The sequence below is a fragment of the Lampris incognitus genome, chromosome 1, assembly GCF_029633865.1.
Source record: "Lampris incognitus isolate fLamInc1 chromosome 1, fLamInc1.hap2, whole genome shotgun sequence".
Lineage (NCBI taxonomy): Eukaryota > Metazoa > Chordata > Actinopteri > Lampriformes > Lampridae > Lampris > Lampris incognitus.
In genome coordinates this window covers 91,073,913-91,086,167 of record NC_079211.1, presented here as the reverse complement: position 1 = coordinate 91,086,167, position 12,255 = coordinate 91,073,913, and the positions used below count along the sequence as shown (strand labels likewise).

Genomic DNA, 12,255 nt, shown 5'->3' with positions numbered 1-12,255 from the left:
CTACCCCAGCAATATCAGACTGGTGGTTCTGATATTATCCCAGCAGTAGCAGACTGGTGGTACTGGTATTATCCCAGGAGTAGCAGACTGGTGGTTCTGATATTATCCCAGCAGTAGCAGACTGGTGGTACTGGTATTATCCCAGGAGTAGCAGACTGGCGGTACTGGTATTATCCCAGTGGTAGCAGACTGGTGGTACTGGTACTATCCCAGCAGTATCGGACTGTTGGTTCTGATATTATCCCGGCAGTATCAGACTGGTGGTACAGGTATTATCCCAGGAGTAGCAGACTGGCGGTACTGGTATTATCCCAGTAGTAGCGGACTGGTGGTTCTGGTGTTATCCCAGTACTGGCGGTACTGGTGATATTCCAGGAGTATCAGAGTGGTGGTACTGGTACTATCCCAGCAATATCAGACTGGTGGTTGCATTATCCCAGTAGTAGCAGACTGGTGGTTCTGGTATTATACCTGTAGTAGCAGACTGGTGGTACTGGTATTATCCCAACAGTAGTAGACTGGCGGTACTGGTATTATCCCAGCAGTAGCAGACTGGTGGTACTGGTACTATCCTAGCAGTATCAGACTGGTGGTTCTGGTATTATCCCAGTAGTAGCAGACTGGTGGTACTGGTACTATCCCAGCAATATCAGACTGGTGGTTCTGATATTATCCCAGCAGTATCAGACTGTTGGTTCTGATATTATCCCAGCAGTATCAGACTGGTGGTACTGGTATTATCCCAGGAGTAGCAGACTGGCGGTACTGGTACTATCCCAGCAGTATCAGACTGTTGGTTCTGATATTATCCCAGTAGTAGCAGACTGGTGGTACTGGTATTATCCCAGGAGTAGCAGACTGGCGGTAATGGTATTATCCCAGCAGTAGCAGACTGGTGGTACTGGTATTATCCCAGTAGTATCAGACTGGTGGTTCTGGTGTTATCCCAGTACTGGTGGTACTGGTATTATCCCAGCAGTATCAGACTGGTGGTACTGGTATTATCCCAGGAGTAGCAGACTGGTGGTACTGGTACTATCCCAGCAGTATCAGACTGTTGGTTCTGATATTATCCCAGTAGTAGCAGACTGGTGGTACTGGTATTATCCCAGGAGTAGCAGACTGGCGGTACTGGTATTATCCCAGCAGTAGCAGACTGGTGGTACAGGTATTATCCCAGTAGTATCAGACTGGTGGGTCTGGTGTTATCCCAGTACTGGTGGTATTGGTGTTATTCCAGGAGTATCAGAGTGGTGGTACTGGTATTATCCCTGTAGTAGCAGACTGGTGGTACTGGTACTATCCCTGCAATATCAGACTGGTTGTTCTTGTATTATCCCAGTAGTAGCAGACTGGTGGTTCTCGTATTATACCGGTAGTAGCAGACTGGTGGTACTGGTATTATCCCAACAGTAGTAGACTGGCGGTACTGGTATTATCCCAGCAGTAGCAGACTGGTGGTACTGGTACTATCCTAGCAGTATCAGACTCGTGGTTTCGGTATTATCCCAGTAGTAGCAGACTGGTGGTACTGGTACTATCCCAGCAATATCAGACTGGTGGTACTGGTATTATCCCAGTAGTAGCGGACTGGTGGTTCTGGTGTTATCCCAGTACTGGCGGTACTGGTGTTTTCCCAGGAGTATCAGAGTGGTGGTACTGGTATTATCCCAGTAGTAGCAGACTGGTGGTACTGGTACTATCCCAGCAATATCAGACTGGTGGTTCTGGTACTATCCCAGCAGTATCAGACTGGTGGTTCTGGTATTATCCCAGTAGTAGCAGACTGGTGGTACTGGTATTATCCCAGGAGTAGCAGACTGGTGGTTCTGATATTATCCCAGCAGTAGCAGACTGGTGGTACTGGTATTATCCCAGGAGTAGCAGACTGGCGGTACTGGTATTATCCCAGTGGTAGCAGACTGGTGGTTCTGGTACTATCCCAGCAGTATCGGACTGTTGGTTCTGATATTATCCCGGCAGTATCAGACTGGTGGTACAGGTATTATCCCAGGAGTAGCAGACTGGCGGTACTGGTATTATCCCAGTAGTAGCGGACTGGTGGTTCTGGTGTTATCCCAGTACTGGCGGTACTGGTGTTATTCCAGGAGTATCAGAGTGGTGGTACTGGTACTATCCCAGCAATATCAGACTGGTGGTTGCATTATCCCAGTAGTAGCAGACTGGTGGTTCTGGTATTATACCTGTAGTAGCAGACTGGTGGTACTGGTATTATCCCAACAGTAGTAGACTGGCGGTACAGGTATTATCCCAGCAGTAGCAGACTGGTGGTACTGGTACTATCCTAGCAGTATCAGACTGGTGGTTCTGGTATTATCCCAGTAGTAGCAGACTGGTGGTACTGGTACTATCCCAGCAATATCAGACTGGTGGTTCTGATATTATCCCAGCAGTATCAGTCTGTTGGTTCTGATATTATCCCAGCAGTATCAGACTGGTGGTACTGGTATTATCCCAGGAGTAGCAGACTGGTGGTACTGATACTATCCCAGCAGTATCAGACTGTTGGTTCTGATATTATCCCAGTAGTAGCAGACTGGTGGTACTGGTATTATCCCAGGAGTAGCAGACTGGCGGTACTGGTATTATCCCAGCAGTAGCAGACTGGTGGTACTGGTTTTATCCCAGTAGTATCAGACTGGTGGTTCTGGTGTTATCCCAGTACTGGTGGTACTGGTATTATCCCAGCAGTATCAGACTGGTGGTACTGGTATTATCCCAGGAGTAGCAGACTGGTGGTACTGGTACTATCCCAGCAGTATCAGACTGTTGGTTCTGATATTATCCCAGTAGTAGCAGACTGGTGGTACTGGTATTATCCCAGGAGTAGCAGACTGGCGGTACTGGTATTATCCCAGCAGTAGCAGACTGGTGGTACAGGTATTATCCCAGTAGTATCAGACTGGTGGTTCTGGTGTTATCCCAGTACTGGTGGTACTGGTGTTATTCCAGGAGTATCAGAGTGGTGGTACTGGTATTATCCCTTTAGTAGCAGACTGGTGGTACTGGTACTATCCCTGCAATATCAGACTGGTTGTTCTTGTATTATCCCAGTAGTAGCAGACTGGTGGTTCTCGTATTATACCGGTAGTAGCAGACTGGTGGTACTGGTATTATCCCAACAGTAGTAGACTGGCGGTACTGGTATTACCCCAGCAGTAGCAGACTGGTGGTACTGGTACTATCCTAGCAGTATCAGACTCGTGGTTTCGGTATTATCCCAGTAGTAGCAGACTGGTGGTACTGGTACTATCCCAGCAATATCAGACTGGTGGTACTGGTATTATCCCAGTAGTAGCGGACTGGTGGTTCTGGTGTTATCCCAGTACTGGCGGTACTGGTGTTATCCCAGGAGTATCAGAGTGGTGGTACTGGTATTATCCCAGTAGTAGCAGACTGGTGGAACTGGTACTATCCCAGCAATATCAGACTGGTGGTTCTGGTACTATCCCAGCAGTATCAGACTGGTGGTTCTGGTATTATCCCAGTAGTAGCAGACTGGTGGTACTGGTATTATCCCAGGAGTAACAGACTGGCGGTACTGGTATTATCCCAGTAGTAGCAGACTGGTGGTACTGGTACTATCCCAGCAGTATCAGACTGTTGGTTCTGATATTATCCCAGGAGTAGCAGACTGGCGGTACAGGTATTATCCCAGTAGTAGCAGACTGGTGGTACTGGTACTATCCCAGCAGTATCAGTCTGTTGGTTCTGATATTATCCCAGCAGTATCAGACTGGTGGTACTGGTATTATCCCAGGAGTAGCAGACTGGTGGTACTGGTACTATCCCAGCAGTGTCAGACTGTTGGTTCTGATATTATCCCAGTAGTAGCAGACTGGTGGTACTGGTATTATCCCAGGAGTAGCAGACTGGCGGTACTGCTATTATCCCAGCAGTAGCAGACTGGTGGTGGTGGTACTGGTATTATCCCAGTAGTATCAGACTGGCGGTACTGGTATTATCCCAGCAATATCAGACTGGTGGTTCTTGTATTATCCCAGTAGCATCAGACTGGTGGTTCTGGTGTTATCCCAGTACTGGCGGTACTGGTGTTATTCCAGGAGTATCAGAGTGGTGGTACTGGTATTATCCCAGTAGTAGCAGACTGGTGTTACTGGTACTATCCCAGCAATATCAGACTGGTGGTTCTTGTATTATCCCAGTAGTAGCAGACTGGCGGTACTGGTATTATCCCAGTGGTAGCAGACTGGTGGTACTGGTACTATCCTAGCAGTATCAGACTGGTGGTTCTGGTATTATACCGGTAGTAGCAGACTGGTGGTACTGGTATTATCCCAACAGTAGTAGACTGGCGGTACTGGTATTATCCCAGCAGTAGCAGACTGGTGGTACTGGTACTATCCTAGCAGTATCAGACTGGTGGTTCTGGTATTATCCCAGTAGTAGCAGACTGGTGGTACTGGTACTATCCCAGCAATATCAGACTGGTGGTACTGGTATTATCCCAGGAGTAGCAGACTGGCGGTACTGGTATTATCCCAGTGGTAGCAGACTGGTGGTACTGGTACTATCCCAATAGTATCAGAGTGTTGGTTCTGATATTATCCCAGCAGTATCAGACTGGTGGTACTGGTATTATCCCAGTAGTAGCGGACTGGTGGTTCTGGTGTTATCCCAGTACTGGCGGTACTGGTGTTATCCCAGGAGTATCAGAGTGGTGGTACTGGTATTATCCCAGTAGTAGCAGACTGGTGGTACTGGTACTATCCCAGCAATATCAGACTGGTGGTTCTGGTATTATCCCAGTAGTAGCAGACTGGTGGTTCAGGTATTATCCCGGTAGTAGCAGACTGGTGGTACTGGTATTATCCCAGCAGTAGCAGACTGGTGGTACTGGTATTATCCCAGCAGTAGCAGACTGGTGGTACTGGTACTATCCCAGTAGTATCAGACTGGCGGTACTGGTATTATCCCAGCAATATCAGAATAGTGGTTCTTGTATTATCCCAGTAGTATCAGACTGGTGGTTCTGGTGTTATCCCAGTACTGGCGGTACTGGTGTTATTCCAGGAGTATCAGAGTGGTGGTACTGGTACTATCCCAGCAATATCAGACTGGTGGTTCTTGCATTATCCCAGTAGTAGCAGACTGGTGGTTCTGGTATTATACCTGTAGTAGCAGACTGTTGGTACTGGTATTATCCCAACAGTAGTAGACTGGCGGTACTGGTATTATCCCAGCAATAGCAGACTTGTGGTACTGGTACTATCCTAGCAGTATCAGACTGGTGCTTATGGTTTTATCCCAGTAGTAGCAGACTGGTGGTACTGGTACTATCCCAGCAATATCAGACTGGTGGTTCTGATATTATCCCAGCAGTAGCAGACTGGTGGTACTGGTATTATCCCAGGAGTAGCAGACTGGCGGTACTGGTATTATCCCAGTGGTAGCAGACTGGTGGTACTGGTACTATCCCAGCAGTATCAGACTGTTGGTTCTGATATTATCCCAGCAGTATCAGACTGGTGGTACTGGTATTATCCCAGGAGTAGCAGACTGGCGGTACTGGTATTATCCCAGTAGTAGCGGACTGGTGGTTCTGGTGTTATCCCAGTACTGGCGGTACTGGTGTTATCCCAGTAGTAGCAGACTGGTGGTACTGGTATTATCCCAGGAGTAGCAGACTGGCGGTACTGGTATTATCCCAGCATTAGCAGACTGGTGGTACTGGTATTATCCCAGTAGTATCAGACTGGTGGTTCTGGTGTTATCCCAGTACTGGTGGTACTGGTGTTATTCCAGGAGTATCAGAGTGGTGGTACTGGTATTATCCCAGTAGTAGCAGACTGGTGGTACTGGTACTATCCCTGCAATATCAGACTGGTGGTTCTTGTATTATCCCAGTAGTAGCAGACTGGTGGTTCTGGTATTATACCGGTAGTAGCAGACTGGTGGTACTGGTATTATCCCAACAGTAGTAGACTGGCGGTACTGGTATTATCCCAGCAGTATCAGGCTGGTGGTTCTGGTATTATCCCAGTCGTAGCACACTGGTGGTACTGGTATTATCCCAGCAGTAGCAGACTGGCGGTACTGGTATTATCCCAGTAGTAGCAGACTGGTGGTACTGGTATTATCCCAGCAGTAGCAGACTGGTGGTACGGGTACTATCCCAGCAGTATCGGAGTGGCGGTACTGGTATTATCCCAGTAGTAGCAGACTGGCGGCAGTGGTATTATCCCAGTAGTAGCAGAATGGCGGTTCTGGTACTATCCCAGTAGTAGCAGACGGGCGGTTCTGGTATTATCCCAGTAGTAGCAGACTGTTGGTACTGGTGCTATCCCAGCAGTAGCAGACTAGTGGTTCTGGTATTATCCCAGTAGTAGCAGACTGGTTGTACTGGTACTATCCCAGCAGTATCAGACTGGTGGTTCTGGTATTATCCCAGTAATAGCAGACTGGTGGTACTGGTATTATCCCAGGAGTAGCAGACTGGCGGTACTGGTATTATCCCAGTAGTAGCAGACTGGTGGTACTGGTACTATCCCAGCAATATCAGACTGGTGGTACTGGTATTATCCCAGTAGTAGCGGACTGGTGGTTCTGGTGTTATCCCAGTACTGGCGGTACTGGTGTTATCCCAGGAGTATCAGAGTGGTGGTACTGGTATTATCCCAGTAGTAGCAGACTGGTGGTACTGGTACTATCCCAGCAGTATCAGACTGTTGGTTCTGATATTATCCCAGTAGTAGCAGACTGGTGGTACTGGTATTATCCCAGGAGTAGCAGACTGGCGGTACTGGTATTATCCCAGCAGTAGCAGACTGGTGGTACTGGTACTATCCCAGCAATATCAGACTGGTGGTTCTGATATTATCCCAGCAGTAGCAGACTGGTGGTACTGGTATTATCCCAGGAGTAGCAGACTGGCGGTACTGGTATTATCCCAGTGGTAGCAGACTGGTGGTACTGGTACTATCCCAGCAGTATCGGACTGTTGGTTCTGATATTATCGCGGCAGTATCAGACTGGTGGTACAGGTATTATCCCAGGAGTAGCAGACTGGCGGTACTGGTATTAACCCAGTAGTAGCGGACTGGTGGTTCTGGTGTTATCCCAGTACTGGCGGTACTGGTGTTATTCCAGGAGTATCAGAGTGGTGGTACTGGTATTATCCCAGTAGTAGCAGACTGGTGGTAATGGTACTATCCCAGCAATATCAGACTGGTGGTTCTTGTATTATCCCAGTAGTAGCAGACTGGCGGTACTGGTATTATCCCAGTAGTAGCGGACTGGTGATTCTGGTATTATCCAAGTAGCAGCAGACTGGTGGTACTGGTACTATCCCAGCAGTATCAGGCTGGTGGTTCTGGTATTATCCCAGTCGTAGCACACTGGTGGTACTGGTATTATCCCAGCAGTAGCAGACTGGCGGTACTGGTATTATCCCAGTAGTAGCAGACTGGTGGTACTGGTATTATCCCAGCAGTAGCAGACTGGTGGTACTGGTATTATCCCAGCAGTAGCAGACTGGTGGTACGGGTACTATCCCAGCAGTATCGGAGTGGCGGTACCGGTATTATCCCAGCAGTAGCAGACTGGTGGTGGTGGTACTGGTATTATCCAAGTAGTATCAGACTGGCGGTACTGGTATTATCCCAGCAATATCAGACTGGTGGTTCTTGTATTATCCCAGTAGTATCAGACTGGTGGTTCTGGTGTTATCCCAGTACTGGCGGTACTGGTGTTATTCCAGGAGTATCAGAGTGGTGGTACTGGTATTATCCCAGTAGTAGCAGACTGGTGGTACTGGTACTATCCCAGCAATATCAGACTGGTGGTTCTTGTATTATCCCAGTAGTAGCAGACTGGTGGTTCTGGTATTATACCGGTAGTAGCAGACTGGTGGTACTGGTATTATCCCAACAGTAGTAGACTGGCGGTACTGGTATTATCCCAGCAGTAGCAGACTGGTTGTACTGATACTATCCCAGCAGTATCAGACTGGTGGTTCTGGTATTATCCCAGTAGTAGCAGACTGGTGGTACTGGTATTATCCCAGGAGTAGCAGACTGGCGGTACTGGTATTATCCCAGTAGTAGCAGACTGGTGGTACTGGTACTATCCCAGCAGTATCAGACTTTTGGTTCTGATATTATCCCAGGAGTAGCAGACTGGTGGTACTGGTACTATCCCAGCAGTATCAGTCTGTTGGTTCTGATATTATCCCAGCAGTATCAGACTGGTGGTACTGGTATTATCCCAGGAGTAGCAGACTGGTGGTACTGGTACTATCCCAGCAGTATCAGACTGTTGGTTCTGATATTATCCCAGTAGTAGCAGACTGGTGGTACTGGTATTATCCCAGGAGTAGCAGACTGGCGGTACTGGTATTATCCCAGCAGTAGCAGACTGGTGGTACAGGTATTATCCCAGTAGTATCAGACTGGTGGTTCTGGTGTTATCCCAGTACTGGCGGTACTGGTGTTATCCCAGGAGTATCAGAGTGGTGGTACTGGTATTATCCCAGTAGTAGCAGACTGGTGGTACTGGTACTATCCCAGCAATATCAGACTGGTGGTACTGGTACTATCCCAGCAGTATCGGACTGTTGGTTCTGATATTATCCCGGCAGTATCAGACTGGTGGTACAGGTATTATCCCAGGAGTAGCAGACTGGCGGTACTGGTATTATCCCAGTAGTAGCGGACTGGTGGTTCTGGTGTTATCCCAGTACTGGCGGTACTGGTGTTATTCCAGGAGTATCAGAGTGGTGGTACTGGTACTATCCCAGCAATATCAGACTGGTGGTTGCATTATCCCAATAGTATCAGACTGGTGGTTCTGGTATTATACCTGTAGTAGCAGACTGGTGGTACTGGTATTATCCCAACAGTAGTAGACTGGCGGTACTGGTATTATCCCAGCAGTAGCAGACTGGTGGTACTGGTACTATCCTAGCAGTATCAGACTGGTGGTTCTGGTATTATCCCAGTAATAGCAGACTGGTGGTACTGGTACTCTCCCAGCAATATCAGACTGGTGGTTCTGATATTATCCCAGCAGTATCAGTCTGTTGGTTCTGATATTATCCCAGCAGTATCAGACTGGTGGTACTGGTATTATCCCAGGAGTAGCAGACTGGTGGTACTGGTACTATCCCAGCAGTATCAGACTGTTGGTTCTGATATTATCCCAGTAGTAGCAGACTGGTGGTACTGGTATTATCCCAGGAGTAGCAGACTGGCGGTACTGGTATTATCCCAGCAGTAGCAGACTGGTGGTACTGGTATTATCCCAGTAGTATCAGACTGGTGGTTCTGGTGTTATCCCAGTGCTGGTGGTACTTTTATTATCCCAGCAGTATCAGACTGGTGGTACTGGTATTATCCCAGGAGTAGCAGACTGGTGGTACTGGTACTATCCCAGCAGTATCAGACTGTTGGTTCTGATATTATCCCAGTAGTAGCAGACTGGTGGTACTGGTATTATCCCAGGGGTAGCAGACTGGCGGTACTGGTATTATCCCAGCAGTAGCAGACTGGTGGTACAGGTATTATCCCAGTAGTATCAGACTGGTGGTTCTGGTGTTATCCCAGTACTGGTGGTACTGGTGTTATTCCAGGAGTATCAGAGTGGTGGTACTGGTATTATCCCTGTAGTAGCAGACTGGTGGTACTGGTACTATCCCTGCAATATCAGACTGGTTGTTCTTGTATTATCCCAGTAGTAGCAGACTGGTGGTTCTCGTATTATACCGGTAGTAGCAGACTGGTGGTACTGGTATTATCCCAACAGTAGTAGACTGGCGGTACTGGTATTATCCCAGCAGTAGCAGACTGGTGGTACTGGTACTATCCTAGCAGTATCAGACTCGTGGTTTCGGTATTATCCCAGTAGTAGCAGACTGGTGGTACTGGTACTATCCCAGCAATATCAGACTGGTGGTACTGGTATTATCCCAGTAGTAGCGGACTGGTGGTTCTGGTGTTATCCCAGTACTGGCGGTACTGGTGTTATCCCAGGAGTATCAGAGTGGTGGTACTGGTACTATCCCAGCAATATCAGACTGGTGGTTGCATTATCCCAGTAGTAGCAGACTGGTGGTTCTGGTATTATACCTGTAGTAGCAGACTGGTGGTACTGGTATTATCCCAACAGTAGTAGACTGGCGGTACTGGTATTATCCCAGCAGTAGCAGACTGGTGGTACTGGTACTATCCTAGCAGTATCAGACTGGTGGTTCTGGTATTATCCCAGTAGTATCAGACTGGTGGTTCTGGTGTTATCCCAGTACTGGCGGTACTGGTGTTATTCCAGGAGTATCAGAGTGGTGGTACTGGTATTATCCCAGTAGTAGCAGACTGGTGGTACTGGTACTATCCCAGCAATATCAGACTGGTGGTTCTTGTATTATCCCAGTAGTAGCAGACTGGCGGTACTGGTATTATCCCAGTGGTAGCAGACTGGTGGTACTGGTACTATCCTAGCAGTATCAGACTGGTGGTTCTGGTATTATACCGGTAGTAGCAGACTGGTGGTACTGGTATTATCCCAACAGTAGTAGACTGGCGGTACTGGTATTATCCCAGCAGTAGCAGACTGGTGGTACTGGTACTATCCTAGCAGTATCAGACTGGTGGTTCTGGTATTATCCCAGTAGTAGCAGACTGGTGGTACTGGTACTATCCCAGCAATATCAGACTGGTGGTACTGGTATTATCCCAGGAGTAGCAGACTGGCGGTACTGGTATTATCCCAGTGGTAGCAGACTGGTGGTACTGGTACTATCCCAGCAGTATCAGAGTGTTGGTTCTGATATTATCCCAGCAGTATCAGACTGGTGGTACTGGTATTATCCCAGGAGTAGCAGACTGGCGGTACTGGTATTATCCCAGTAGTAGCGGACTGGTGGTTCTGGTGTTATCCCAGTACTGGCGGTATTGGTGTTATCCCAGGAGTATCAGAGTGGTGGTACTGGTATTATCCCAGTAGTAGCAGACTGGTGGTACTGGTACTATCCCAGCAATATCAGACTGGTGGTTCTGGTATTATCCCAGTAGTAGCAGACTGGTGGTTCAGGTATTATCCCGGTAGTAGCAGACTGGTGGTACTGGTATTATCCCAGCAGTAGCAGACTGGTGGTACTGGTATTATCCCAGCAGTAGCAGACTGGTGGTACTGGTACTATCCCAGTAGTATCAGACTGGCGGTACTGGTATTATCCCAGCAATATCAGAATAGTGGTTCTTGTATTATCCCAGTAGTATCAGACTGGTGGTTCTGGTGTTATCCCAGTACTGGCGGTACTGGTGTTATTCCAGGAGTATCAGAGTGGTGGTACTGGTACTATCCCAGCAATATCAGACTGGTGGTTCTTGCATTATCCCAGTAGTAGCAGACTGGTGGTTCTGGTATTATACCTGTAGTAGCAGACTGTTGGTACTGGTATTATCCCAACAGTAGTAGACTGGCGGTACTGGTATTATCCTAGCAGTATCAGACTGGTGGTTCTGGTATTATCCCAGTAGTAGCAGACTGGTGGTACTGGTACTATCCCAGCAATATCAAACTGGTGGTTTTGATATTATCCCAGCAGTAGCAGACTGGTGGTACTGGTATTATCCCAGGAGTAGCAGACTGGCGGTACTGGTATTATCCCAGTGGTAGCAGACTGGTGGTACTGGTACTATCCCAGCAGTATCAGACTGTTGGTTCTGATATTATCCCAGCAGTATCAGACTGGTGGTACTGGTATTATCCCAGGAGTAGCAGACTGGCGGTACTGGTATTATCCCAGTAGTAGCGGACTGGTGGTTCTGGTGTTATCCCAGTAGTAGCGGACTGGTGTTATCCCAGGAGTATCAGAGTGGTGGTACTGGTATTATCCCAGTAGTAGCAGACTGGTGGTACTGGTATTATCCCAGGAGTAGCAGACTGGCGGTACTGGTATTATCCCAGTGGTAGCAGACTGGTGGTACTGGTACTATCCCAGAAGTATCAGACTGTTGGTTCTGATATTATCCCAGCAGTATCAGACTGGTGGTACTGGTATTATCCCAGGAGTAGCAGACTGGCGGTACTGGTATTATCCCAGTAGTAGTGGACTGGTGGTTCTGGTGTTATCCCAGTACTGGCGGTACTGGTGTTATCCCAGGAGTAGCAGACTGGTGGTACTGGAATTATCCCAGTAGTATCAGACTGGCGATACTGGTATTATCCCAGCAATATCAGACTGGTGGTTCTTGTATTATCCCAGTAGTATCAGAC

The 12,255-nt window shown here is 48.0% G+C and overlaps 1 protein-coding gene across 1 annotated transcript in view; it reads left to right on the top strand.

Annotated features, from left to right (window-relative positions):
- Positions 1–12,255, top strand: part of LOC130119482 (dematin-like) — a 490,665-nt gene that overhangs the window by 198,843 nt on the left and 279,567 nt on the right. The gene's annotated exons all lie outside the window — the stretch shown is intronic.